Consider the following 13,599-nt stretch of genomic DNA (forward strand, 5'->3'; position numbering starts at 1 on the left):
TACAACCACCCTCAGCAGCACTTCCCAGGGCTCCATGATGTGTGTAATAACAATTCACTACCACTTTCCCCTTTCATTCCCACGGAAAGTTCAGCCCCGCTCATTTCCAGCTCATTTCCACCTCTCCAGTTTTCCCTTTAATCAATTTCAGGTGGGAAAAGCCCTGAGATGAAGCACTGCCAGTTCTTAGGGTCTAAGTCATGTGAAAATCGGGGGGGTTTGCCTTAAATCCCTTGATCCTGGAACTCCCAGCTTTTATTAAAAAGCGGAGTCGGTGATTTCAGTGGGAATGAGCTCGGAAAGAGGAGGTCAGGGAGAGGGTGGGGAATAAAATCCATCCACCAAAGGAGCTGGAGATGTGGAAGGACTTCTTCAAACAGCTTCAAGGATCACTCCTGACATCTCCCAGACAATCTGAACCCTGTTTATTCCACAAAAAAGGAAATGTGTGGGGAGAAGCAGGACAGCACAATGAGCTGCTGTTGGAATAACCCAAACACACCCCATTTGTAGTGGATTTTTCAGTTTTAGTGGGGTGTTTTTTTCTCCTTTTTGGCAGAACTCAGAAGCTTTGCACACCTCCTGGAATATAAATATCCCTCGGGAATTGCTGCTCCTTCCATCCACTCTGGTCCCTCAGACTCATGGGATCCATGGGCTGCCCTTCTCCATCTCCATCCCAGGGCTGGAGCACGTCAGGCTGGTAGCTCCATTGGCAGCTCCATTGGCAGCTGTCAGCCTTGCCCAGCACCAGGGAAATGCTCCCAGAGAATTAACTCTGGGGGATGGCTGGAATTCCTGCCGGGAGCTGGGCTCTCCTGGGAGCACAAATGCAGATTTGCCGTCATCCAGTGCTCGGAGTCGTGGGCAATTTGCTTCCCATTATGGCTCTGGAGGCATCAGCACGGACTATTTTCCCTGCTGGGTGCTGATGTGGCAGATTGAGGAGTAATGAGGTTATTTTGGGATGTAGTTCCAGTAAATGCTGCTGATGCTGTTCCCCATCAGGGCCAGGCTTCCTCCTGGATGTCCCACACTCAGCTCAGGGCTGATGGAAATCCTTCTCTTTTATTGGGGTTTAAATCCTACATGTATTTATTTTTTATTCCTATACATATTTATAGATGTATTTATATATTTATATAATATTATATTTGTATATTTATATATTTATATATTTTTATATTTATATATATTTATGGTTTTATATTTCTCTTGATTTCCCTGGGCCTGTTGGCTCAGCTAAACCCAAAGCTCCTTGTGAGGGATCCCGTGGGAGCTGGATGCTGAAGAAGCAAAGCACCATCATCCTCCTCCCTGACTTGGCATCTCCACCACGTGCTGTTTGACCCTGGGTGGCACCAAATGTTGAGGAGAAATTCCCTTTCCATCCTCCCACAAACCCACAGAGATGCGTCCTGCCAAAGCTGCTGGAAAACGGGGAAAACCCCACCATGATCAGCAGATTTGGGGTCCCAAATCCTCGCCACCCCACTGGTGGTGGGGATAACTAATGACTAAATATATAACTAAAGAATAAACAGAAATAAAGAAGGCATTTGCTTTATTCTTGGAGGCCTAGAGGGCTTCCAGAGAAAGCTGGTGCTGGAAAATGGATAATTTGGTGAGGAATGATCCATCCTGAGGGACTTTGCTCAGGAGGAGATGGACACACTCCCTGGTGTTTCAGGAATGAGGGGTTAAATGAAGGTGGAGAACACCCACATCCAGCCCTATGGAAAGGCTGGTTCCTCACCATCAGGCTGCAGGTGAAGGGCACCAATCCCCTCTTCATCCTCTTTCCAGGATGTTCCCAGCTCCTGGGGTATCTCCCGGGACAAGAATGGTTTTGTGGAGTTTTTATCTCTCCAGGTGGGGAAAAAAGGTTGAAACCAAGATATTTCTCACCGAGTTTTTGTGAGTTTTACCTGGTACCTGCTGCCACATGGCCAGGACATGTCCCCATCTGAGGTGGCAGATTGGTTGATTCTCTGATTTCTTCCTCCACGCACAGGGTGGGGATAGGGTTGGATCCCACCCTCTCCTGCAGAGCCCAACAGCAGTGTTCAAATGCTGACACAAGTATTTAATGTCTCCTGTGCCCTGAGAAGCTGGAAAAAAAAAGGAGATTTGGGGATTTTGCATCCTCAGCAAACCTGGCTGGTACTTGTGTGACCCAGAGTGGAGCCTTTGATAACTGGAGAGGACACAAAGCCAGGCTTGTTGTGGGAGGCGTGTGGAGAAAGGCTGGTGCTGCATCAATTAAGATAAGAGCTGAGCCTGGACACAGCTCAGAAACCAAGGAAATGTTTTAACCTCTCATTTCCTTGCTTTGGAGGCCCCTGATCCGACTGTGGTGCTTCACCAGATGTGACACACACTCCACCCTGGCTGGTAATGAATTACCTGGCTTTGATTAATTTATTTATTCATATTCTCCTTCCTGGGCAATAGTAGGCCCTGAGAGCTGTGAGGATGTGGGATGAAATCTCTGCTGAGGGCTCCTCCTTGCTCAGATATTCCACAGAATCATGGAATAGGTTGAATTGAAGGGACCCACAAGGATCACCGAGTCCAACTCAGGACTGTTCCCAAGAGTGACACCATGTGCCTGAGAGCGTTGTCCAAAGGGATTATTCTCCTTTTGGTGACAGCAGGTGTGTCTTTGGGGGCTCTGGGGGCTCTTCACCCCCATTCCAGAGCAGCATCCCATGGGATGGAGCTCTGGAATGCAATCAGTGTGGGCTGGGTGGAGGAGTCTTGTCCTGCTCAGTGGTGTGACAGGTCCTTCTGCTCCACGTGGGGACAACCCAAGCTGTTGATTGAATTCTGGTTTAACAAATAGATCTTGTTTCCAACCCCAAGTGCCCCTGCCTGGGTGGTTTTCTCCCCATGATCCCCATGGGGCTGAAAGCACTGCCAGGAGCTCAGTTCAGACCCAATGGGGAACCTTTAAAGCAATTCAGAAATCACCCCCCGGCCCAATTTAAACCCAAGACCTGCTCTGGTCCGTGATGCAGCAAGGAAAGGGCTCGTCCATCTGTTAACTGCTCATCTGTCCGGGAGTCCTGAGCTCTGAGCCACGCCAGGAATTTCAATTATTCATGCAGTTATTGCTGAGGACAAACCATCTCACCCGTGCAGGCTGCTCGTGCTTCGCAGCCCGGATTTTAATTGGGAAAAGGCAGGTTTAGGGGCTGTTGTGCACGTTTGCAGCACACCAGGGTGCCCAGGAGTCTGTCAGTGTGACAGCCCCAGCCCAGAGCAGGCTGAAGGATTTGAGCTCGTTCTGCTCTAAATTCTCCCTGGTGTTCATACCCTGACCCAAAACGAGCGGAGAAAGTTTAATGCATAATTGAAATAAAATTTCTATTTCCTCTTTGGATTATCTTACAAAATTTTAATTTCACAGGAAAGTCATTACTTCATTTGTTTTGCTAATCCTTCAGATCTGCCGTGCACGGAGGATGATCTGGAACATTATTAGAGTCTCTAATAAGATCTCATTTTCTCCTCAAGGCCAGTCTGGTAAAGTCTGAACAAACAACGTGGGGCTGCTTGTTCAGCCCTGGTTTAGATGCACTGGGCTGGAAGCAGAGGCATCCCAGGCTCTCCTGCCCCTCATCCCAGCAGGTTCCTCGTGCTGCATCCCAGGCTGGGCCAGGTGAGGTGTGTTTGGGCACTCAGTGAGCAGGAGCCCCCAAACACACCTGTTGGATTCCAAAAATTGGATATGAGAGAAAGAAAACTGCCAGGTTTAAACAAAAGCCTTGGGCTGACAGAGACTGGGAAAAAACCTCCTTCTAGAGCCCAGACAAGGATCCATTGATGTCACGGGTTTGGAATGTCCAAACCATGCCCTGATCTCATCAGACCTGTGCAGAAAACCCTTTGTGTTTTATCTGTCCCTTTGTGTTACGGGTTCCCCCCATGTAATCCCCCTAAGACAAGATGGGTTTTCCCCTGTGATGTGCTACGACCCAAAAGTTTGTAATTTAGGATTTCCCCTTTACCTCATCCCTTTAAAGTCCCTGATGGTAATAGTTCTGCCCCCCAATGAATATGTAAACCCCCTGTTGAATATGTAAACCCTAAACCCTTTAAATATGAACCTGTGAGTCCAATAAAGATTCCAGCTTTTTGCCTCCCTGGGATTGTCTTTATTGACCCAGGAACTGAACAACCACAGGAGTTTCAGTCACTGGGGCAGTTCCCCGAGAGGAGCAGCAACAGGAAAGGTGAATTTTAGCTGGAAGAGGACAGGAGGAGAATGGGTGAAGCTCAAGCAAGGCTGTGAAGGAGATGGTTGGATGGAGTCTTGCAGAGATGCTCCTGAAAGCTCCCTCAAAGTGCCTGAATCTCCCAGCCTTGGCTGTGTCCTGCATCTCCCTCCAGCTCCCAAAACACCACCACGAGCCAAAACCTGCCCTTGTTCCAGGGCCAGATGGCAGAGTGTCCCCACTCACCCAGTGTCCCCAGGCTCCTCCACCTCTCCTCCCAGAAAGCCCAAATTTGGATACAAGCAGGGGCTGCCAGGAGCGGTGGGAAAGGTGAAGGTGCTCCAAGGGCTGGAGCCCCTCTGCCCTGGAGCCAGGCTGGGAGAGCTGGCGGGGGTTCACCTGGAGCAGAGAAGGATCCAGGGAGACCTGAGAGCCCCTTCTAGGGCCTAAAGGGGCTCCAGGAGAGCTGGAGAGGGACTGGGGACAAGGGACAGGACAAGAGAGAATGGCTTCCCACTGCCAGAGGGCAGGGTCAGATGGGATATTGGGAGGGAATTGTTGGCTGTGAGGGTGAGGAGGCCCTGGCCCAGGTTGCCCAGAGAAGCTGTGGCTGCCCCATCCCTGCAAGTGTCCAAGGCCAGGTTGGGCAGGGCTTGGAGCAACCTGGGCTAGTGGAAGGTATCCCTGTCCATGGCAGGGGGTGGCACTGGACGAGAGTTAAGGTCCCTCCCAACCCAACCCATTCTGGGATTCGATGATTCCTTGATTGCCGGACCCATAAGGGAGGTGGCAGCTCTGGTGGAGCCCGAGGGAGGTGGCACCGTCCCTGCCCGGGCTCTGCCGGGGGTTCTGCAGGACCACGGCTCCCATAAGTGGCTCCTCCTAAAAGAACCACTTGCCAGATACCTTGGAATTACCTGGAATTCCAGGGATCACAAGCCCACTTTGCCCTGCCCCGAGGCGCAGTAACACAGGAATCCCATTTTCCACGAGACCCAAACAGGACAAACTGCTCCCAAAAATGCAACTTGGTGCCACGTTTACAACCTAAGTGATGCCTAAATCTACCAGGGCAGGATGGGACCCTCTCCTTGCCCAGGTGTCCCTTTTCTTCCCAGGAAAGGGGAGCTGACTGATAAATCACGGGTTAAACCACGTCCTGGGAATGGCAGGTTGGCTGATCCTCTGGAATATAAAGCCCAGTGTTTGCTGAGTTACTCTCTCACCTGGTTCTCTTTCCAAAGGTGTTAATAAAACACTGTGAGGAAAACCTGGGGAGCTTCGACTGCCTCTTACAGGTTCAACTGGCAGCTGGTTTGGAGAGGAATAAGCAGAAAACTCGCAGCATTTCATTGATCACCATCAGAATAGTCACTCCTGCTTTGTACAGTACATCTCAGCTCGTTTAGCCTCCCAAATCCCCCCAAATCCATCACTTCTTAGGTAATTACTGCTCCATTACACTGCATTTACAGTGATCTATTGGCAATCATGGGATGAATTATCCCTCACCAGAGAAAAAAAAAAGAAAAGCAGAAGTTTGGGGGAGCGAGGAGGGAAGTGAGTAAAGAGCAGGAAATAAAATCAATTCATGGCTCCATTAACACACAACCACAGCCCTGCTCGTCACAGCCCAGCCACGGTGCTGGGCAGCCCAGAGAGAACCCAAAGAACAATTACAGAGCAGGATTAAAATCATCTTTTTAAGTGAAAGTTCTCGGGACGACTCCCTGCGAAGGTTTAATAAGGCAGGTATCGATGCCAATGCAGGAATTGATTATTAAATCACTATAAACACGCCTCCCTACAAGGCTCCAGTCCAATTTCCCCCCCTCTCCCCAATAAATATTTCTCCTGTTGTTTATTTAATCCACGCCTGCCCACGTGAATTTAAATGATGGATCTTGATCCTCGATGCAAAACAGAGCTCTGGCAAGGCAGCCATCCATCAGACACTTAAGTTGCTGTTAATAACCTTCCCTCGGGGAAAATTGCAGGCAAATAGTTGTGAATTTAGTGAGAGGGAGCCTCAATCTTCTATTTAAGGAGAAGAGGAGATGAGGAGTGCAAGGAGAAGGCATGGAGCAGGGTAAGGATGGAGGGGAGCAGGGAAACTTCCTCGGTGTATTTGGGGTTGAAATTCCTCCTGAAATCACCTTTTCCTTTGGTTATTAAGGACAATCAATCACCAACTCATTGTGATTCCCCTTAGGGGAGGATTTGGGGAAGGAGGCAAAGGCCAGATGAGCAAAGAGCCCAAGTTAACACACAACTTATTGGCTTCCTCAAGCCCCAAAAGTGCAGGAATTCCAAGCAAAAACCAGCAGCCAAGAGGAGGAAAAGACTCAAAGGGCGACAGGGAGAATAAAAAATGTAAAGAACAAAAAGATGAGTTTCTCCTTTAAAGTCCCCCCTGGAGAAATTTATGGCTCTGGCTTGGAAATGCTCTTTTCATGGATCTTGGCTTTTCCAAAGGGGTTCAAACCACCCTGGGTTTGCCCTGAAGCCAAAGGGGGGGATTTGCAGAGCCAGGGGGTGTGGATGGACAATGATTCCTGGGATCCTTCCATCCCTGTGCTTCCAGGGAGGGTTTAATGCCATTAGATTCCTCCTTTAGCTGAATAAAAGTTTAACAAGGACAAAATGAGGAGATTTTCGAGGCTGTTTGAAGGTCTCTGATGAGAGCAGGGAATGAGGGATAATTAAACACATGGAGAATCCACAGGGAGATGAAGGACAGGGGAGGGAGGGACCTGCCCCAGCCTCACCCCAGGCCAGACCCCACCCATGGCTCACTCCCCTGTTCACCTGTCCTAAAAATGAGCAGTTTTGCACAAGTTTTTTCTAAAAAAGCCCCAAAATCAGCATTTTCAAAAAGGGAAACTGGGTTCCAGGATCACTGGTGTCCATCAGACCCTTGGAAACTTGGCCAAGGAGAAGAAGGAAAGCAAGAAAACTTCCTTGATGTGTTTAGGGTTGAAGTGATTCCCAAAGCCATGTTTTGCTTTGATTTTCCAGGGCTTCCAAAGTTTCCAAGGAGTTGACCGAGTTGGGTCGATCAACAACCCAAGAAGAACATCCCCAACACCATGAGGATGCAGCCTGGGGGATTTTTCAGGATATTTCACCTTCTTTTCCCTCTGTTTACCAATATTTCCTCATAGGGAGCTGCAAATGTTATTCTGGCAGAACCCCAGCTTCCCGTGATTAGGGAGGGATGGCTCCAGAGGGAAGATGGGGATGTTTATTCCAAATTTTTTTCCTTTTAAAGGTATTTCTCAGGATTATCTCACCTCCATCCCAGCTGCCAGGGCTCAGCACCTACACATGAAGTAAATCCCCACTCTGGTGTCCGTTTTTGAAAGGATAATCATTTCCACTCTTGGGGTATTTATTCCTTTTCGCTCTCATTTGATGGATAAGTCACGTCACGCCAGGATTTCCCCTGCAAACTTTAGGGGATGTATTTCACTAGCAAACAGCCTCATTTTGCAGGGGGACACAGGGCTCTGGGGGTTTGTTAACAGGCTGAGATTAATCCCAGGGATTTACATTCCATGAACTGGGATATTTTAGTTACAAGTTCAACAATGATGGGAACGGGATGGGGACGGAGCCGTGATGGGAGAGCACGTGGTGTGGCTGGAGCTGTGTCAGGGCAGGCTCAGGTTGGATCTCAGCAAAAGGTTCTTCCCCCAGAGGCTGGTTGGGCACTGCCCAGGCTCCCCAGGGCAGTGGGCACAGCCCCAAGGCTGCCAGAGCTCCAGGAGGGTTTGGCTGATCCTCTGGGGCACAGGGGGTGACTCTTGGGGAGGGTCCTGTGCATGGACAAGAGTTGGACTGGATGGTCCTTGTAGGTCTCCTCCAACTCAGGACATTCTGTGATTCCATGACCTCCCGGGAAAGGACCCCATTTTCCCTCAGAAAATGCAGAAATTGAGCAATTTGGGATCATCTCCTGAAGGATTTATGGATTATTACATGAAATCACAGCACACCAGTCACCATATCCTGGCTTGACTGCAGCCTGTCTGAGTCTGGACACTCCTGTTTTCACCTAAATACATATTTGGGAGCCAACACCATTTGCTGTGCTCTGGAGAGCGGGGTGGGAGAAAAGCAAAATACTCTAATAGCTCTGAGATGTTGTACAGACCTTAATAACTTCAGGTTCCCAACAAGTCTGCAAGAAATAGGAACTCTAATTGTGCCCATTTTCAGGCAGAAGAGGGATGGATACACATGAATTAAATGACTGGCTAAGTAAAGCCTTATCAGGAGCTGGAGTAGCTCTATTACCTGATGTCTTAAAATCAAGACTGGATCTCTTTATATCAATCATACTCTGGCTCTGCCAGGAAGAAGAAATGGCTGCTTAAAAAAAGGCTTTTTGCCTTTGTCCCTCCTTCCCTTTCCTCTGAAATGTGTTTTTCCACTGAAAAACGAGCAAAGGTCACTTTTGTTCAAGCAGCTCCAGCCAGACTTTATGAGATTGATCCAAATTTTCTCGAGGACATTCCCAGGGAAGGAGAGATGGGCCGGAATTGCTCCAAACCCTCCTTTGTGAGAACAAACCCGGGATGTTGCAAGAAGCTTTGGCTTGATGGAAAACCCACAGTCCTGCTCAGATGTTCAGGCAGGAATGTTTTCTCCAAACATTTTGGGATAGGGGCAGACCTGTCCTGATTTCTTCTGGTGTCCTGAGCAACACTGAGCACCAATGTGAACCCAAAAGAAGAGAAAAGGAGAACCCAAAAGGAGAGAAGGGAGTTGGGGATTTAGGGACACCTTCCACTAGTCCATGTTGCTCCAAGCCCTGTCCAGCCTGACCTGGAGCACTTCCAGGGATGGAACATCCACAGCCTCTGTGGGCAACCTCGAGTGCCTGTGGAACAGGAGGCAAACAAGCTGCTCCTTTCCCAAATTGCTGAACATGGAGTGGGGAGGCTGAGAGGAATTCCAGCCTGGCACACGAATCCCGGCACTAATTCCACATTCAGGCAGCGTTGCCAAGGTTTCCTGTTTGCAAATTGCCTGCAAACAGCTTGGAGAAGTCCCCACCATATTCCTCGTTTGAAAATTTGTGCAAATTTCTTCACGGTCTGAGGATCAATCCGAGCCCACAATGGGATTATGGAATCTCCAATTCCCAGCTCCACGACTCCCGCTGACCCCACCGCAGCCTTTTGATGTTTCTACACCAGAAATACACAACAAATAAGGCACAAAGTCGCTTTTAAAGCTGAGAGGAAACAAAATCATCCAGTCTGACTTCCAAAAGGTTGAGTGTTGCTCTGAGTTTAACAAAATACTCCCAAAAAAAGCAACTTTTAGGAAAGCTCAGAGCCTTGATTCAGCACCTGGAAGCGGTGAAGACTTCACCACCTTCTTCAGCTGCTGAACCAGAGCTTAATTACCCTCGCTGGTTAATTTGTGTCTGAACATTGCTCATTTACATTCAGCTCCTGCCACGCCCTTGCTGAGGATCCCTTGGCTCTCCAGAGCTTCTCCTGGCTCAGCTGCTGCTGCTCCAACAGGAATCCTCCAGCTCCAGAGCAACACTTGGATTTCACAAGGCAAGGACCCTTCATGTGCAGTTTGGGCTGTGGCTGGTTGCAAACCAAGCTGAGCTTGGATTCAAAGCCAGAGGACACTTCTGCTGGATCCTCACTGGGCCACCATGAACTGGGGATTCTGCAATCAAGGAGAAGTTTTTATGGAATGACAGGATACGCTGGGTTAGGAAGGATCACCGAGTCCAGCCCTCAGCCCTGCACAGGCCCAGCCCCAAGAGTCACCCCCTGTGCCCCAGAGGATCAGCCAAACCCTCCTGGAGCTCTGGCAGCCTTGGGGCTGTGCCCACTGCCCTGGGGAGCCTGGGCAGTGCCCAACCAGCCTCTGGGGGAAGAACCTTTTCCTGAGATCCAACCTGAGCCTGCCCTGACACAGCTCCAGCCATTCCCTGGGTGCTGTCCCTGGTCCCCCCAGAGCAGAGCTCAGTCCCTGCCCCTCCTCTGCCCCTGCCCAGGCACTTGGAACTGCACTGAGGTCTCCCCTCAGTCTCCTTCAGCTGAACACACCAAGTGCCCTCAGTGTCCTCACACGGCTTCAAATCAAGGCCCTTCCCCACCTTCATTGCCTCCTTTGGACCCTTTCTAATGGCTCAACATCCTCCCTATATTGCAGTGCCCCAGACTCCCCAATACTGGAGGGTTTGAAGTGTCCCTGGCAGGGCAGATTGGAAGGAGAAGTTTATTTTCTGGGTGAAGTCCCGCCAGCGAAGCTCGGCCGGCTCCGTTCAAGGTGAGTGAGCACAGAAGGGTCGAGCTGCAGCTGTCTCTGGAATTAGAATAAATTATCCTCTCTCAGATGCCTCCTTAATGTCTCTCTGTGCCAAACACACCTCGCTCCGACCACACACGGCTGGGAGGTGAGCTGAGCCCTCTGCTAATGATCAGCTGATTACCTGCTGAATTATGCACCAGCCAGTTTATGCAAAACAAGCCTGGCATTATTATTAAACCCTGACAAGAGCTCAGCAGCTGGTGGCTCGCTGTCGATCATGCCTTGACTCCTGTTTTACATGCTGACCAATATTGCCTCTGTGCTACTGCTTTTGCTCTCCCATCTGTCTGCACAGACCCATTCTCGGGGTTTTTTTCTGGCTCAGTCACCTTTTGTCATGAGCTTGTTCGGTCTCTGGCGGAAGATTTGTCCTGTCCCACACTGGGGCCACAGGGCAGGGGAAAATCTGCATGAAAACTTCAAGTGGGCTTTGGATTTAAGGCAATTAAAGGCACTTGCCCAGCTCACGGTGGAAAAGTGCTGGGCAAGCCACAAACTTGCATAGCTGGTCCTTCCACTGAGGAATTTCCAGTCCAAATTTCCTGTGTTCCTGCAGATTTATCTCTTCCAGCCTGTGCATCTTCCTTGGGAGACACTCCTCACACTCAGAGCTCTTATTGTGCCTGTTCTGGGCTCTTCCAGCTCTTTCCATGAGGCCCAGATCTTGCAGGAGCTTCGTTGTCCAAAATTATTAAATATGAATATTCAAGGAATTAGTTTTCTTGGCTCTGCTCAGGGCACACTCTGTGTTTAAATGACATTGGAGAGTGTGACCGATAAGGAGAGAGGGAAAGAAGCAGGGGAGGAAGGGAGGGAACACATCTGGTGTTTTGAAGGACTTGGTTTGAAGCTTGGAGCTTCTTCCCTCAACTTCTCACAGGGAGCCCACGGAGGAACCTACGGATGGACCACACAGAGGGGACCTCTGACACTTTGGTAACCATGTGTTTCATTTCTCTGTCACCTTTGTTTACTCTCATTTGTGTACTTAACTAATTTGACTTGACACAATAAGGGCACGGCCATGAGAAGCAAAAGACATGGCTTAAATATTTCATAGAAATGTTCAAAAAAAAAAAAGAGGGCACGAGAGAATAATGTACTGCCTCCTTGGTCCTGCTCATTTTTATTAGGAGGAAAGGAGTTTCGGGGAAAATAGCCATCATTACATCAGATTATGCATGAAAGCATAATAAAACTCCTAAATACACGTGAAATATCAGTGCGTTCACTAATAGGAATTGATTCAGCATTTTATTAATTTTTAACAAGACTTAATGACGTTTCCTTGTACGTTGTTCCCCGTGGTTCATTATTCCATTAAGTGCCATTTAATCTGGGTGATGTGTGTAGAAGGTAACAGCTTGTGAAGGGTTTTGTTTAACAAACTCCTCGGCGGGGCTCCCTCGGGCTAAGGAGAAGTGACAGGTCCCACCCCGGCACGGGGGCCACCAAGGCTGGAGCCACATGAAAGATGGATGGGATCAGCTGGGACTCCCCTGGGTTTGGCAGATGTGCTCCTCACTGATGGATTCGGAGCAGGATTAACAATTCAAAGCCCAGCCCATTTAGTATCTCCAGCTCTCCTCAGCAACGTGTGCTCGTGAAACATCTGCTGGAGGAACAACAGGGCAATGTGGATTGAAAAATCTCCTGGTGTATTTTGGGTTCTTCCCCTATTTTGCTCCTTGGATACTTTCCAACTGGTGTTGTGGTTCCTCTGCCTCCTGCTCATCTCAAGGGCCTTGAGCAGGAGGTGTCAGAGGCCTCACCACCCCAGCAGCAGTTGGGTCTGCCCTCACGTCCTGCCATCCACCAACTAACCAAGTTTAATCTTCTAAGGAGCTTTCAGCTTGTTCTGCACCAAACTGCTTTGCCATTTGGGCTTTTTCCTGGGGCTCCCAGCCTAAATTTAGCTGCTGTCCAATGATGGCCTTTAACTGTGCCCATTATTTCCTCCCTCTGTGTTTTGTCCCCTGACATATTCCTGGAGAAGTCGGGTCCCCCCTCACTCTGGCTGGGGTGGCTCGAGGAGCCCTGCTCTGCTCCTTCCCTCCCCCTCACTCTCCCTTCTCAAGGACAAGGAAGTTCCTATTTTTGGTAGATGTTCCAGGGCCAGTTGAGTCTTTCCCAATAGCATTCATTAAAAGTGTTCAGAGGGTGTCAGAGACGATCTCACCTGGGAGCAGCACATCAGGAATCCCTCTTCACCTGCCTGAGGAATATCGCTCCTTCTGGGCGTGGCTGGAGGAAAATACTTGAAGCACTGAGGGCAGCAAGTGGATTTTCTCCTCTTTTCTGGCCATGCCACACTTCGAGAAGGACATTGAGGGGCTGGAGCATGTCCAGAGAGGGGAACAGATCTGGGAAGGGGCTGGAGCAGCAGGAGAACTGAGGGAGCTGGGGGGGCTCAGCCTGGAGAAAAGGAGGCTCAGGGGGGACCTTCTGGCTCTGCAACCCCCTGACAGGAGGGGGGAGCTGGGGAGGGTCGGGCTCTGCTCCCAGGGAACAAGGGACAGGAGGAGAGGGAACAGCCTCAAGTTGCTCCAGGGGAGGGTCAGGTCAGATATTGGGAAATTTTCTTTCCAGAAGGTTGTCCAGCCCTTCACAGCTGCCCAGGACAGGGGTGGAGTCCCAGTCCCTGGATGGGTTTAAAAGCTGTGTTAGATGTGGCACTTGATGACATGGGTGAGTGGTGGCCTTGGCAATTTTAGGTTGACAATTGTCCTCAAAGATCTTAGAGGGCTTTTCCAACCTGAATGATTCTATGATTCCATAGCATGGAACTTGAGCTGTACCTCAGGATCATGACCCACCAGACAGATCCACACCTCACCTGGCACTTGGCACGAGCAGGTATCAGGGCCCAAACCATCTCCTCGGTCCCCCTGCTCCAACCCAGGCTTCATTTGCCCACTTTACCTTCCTGCACAACCTCTCCAAGCACAGACCTTGCACAAACCTGCCCAGAAAGCTGCTGCTGGGCTTGAGGGTTCCCAGTGGCACAAGAATAAAAGGAGCAGGGCTGGAGAAG

Source organism: Chiroxiphia lanceolata, chromosome 23 (genome assembly GCF_009829145.1).
Source record: "Chiroxiphia lanceolata isolate bChiLan1 chromosome 23, bChiLan1.pri, whole genome shotgun sequence".
Taxonomy (NCBI): domain Eukaryota; kingdom Metazoa; phylum Chordata; class Aves; order Passeriformes; family Pipridae; genus Chiroxiphia; species Chiroxiphia lanceolata.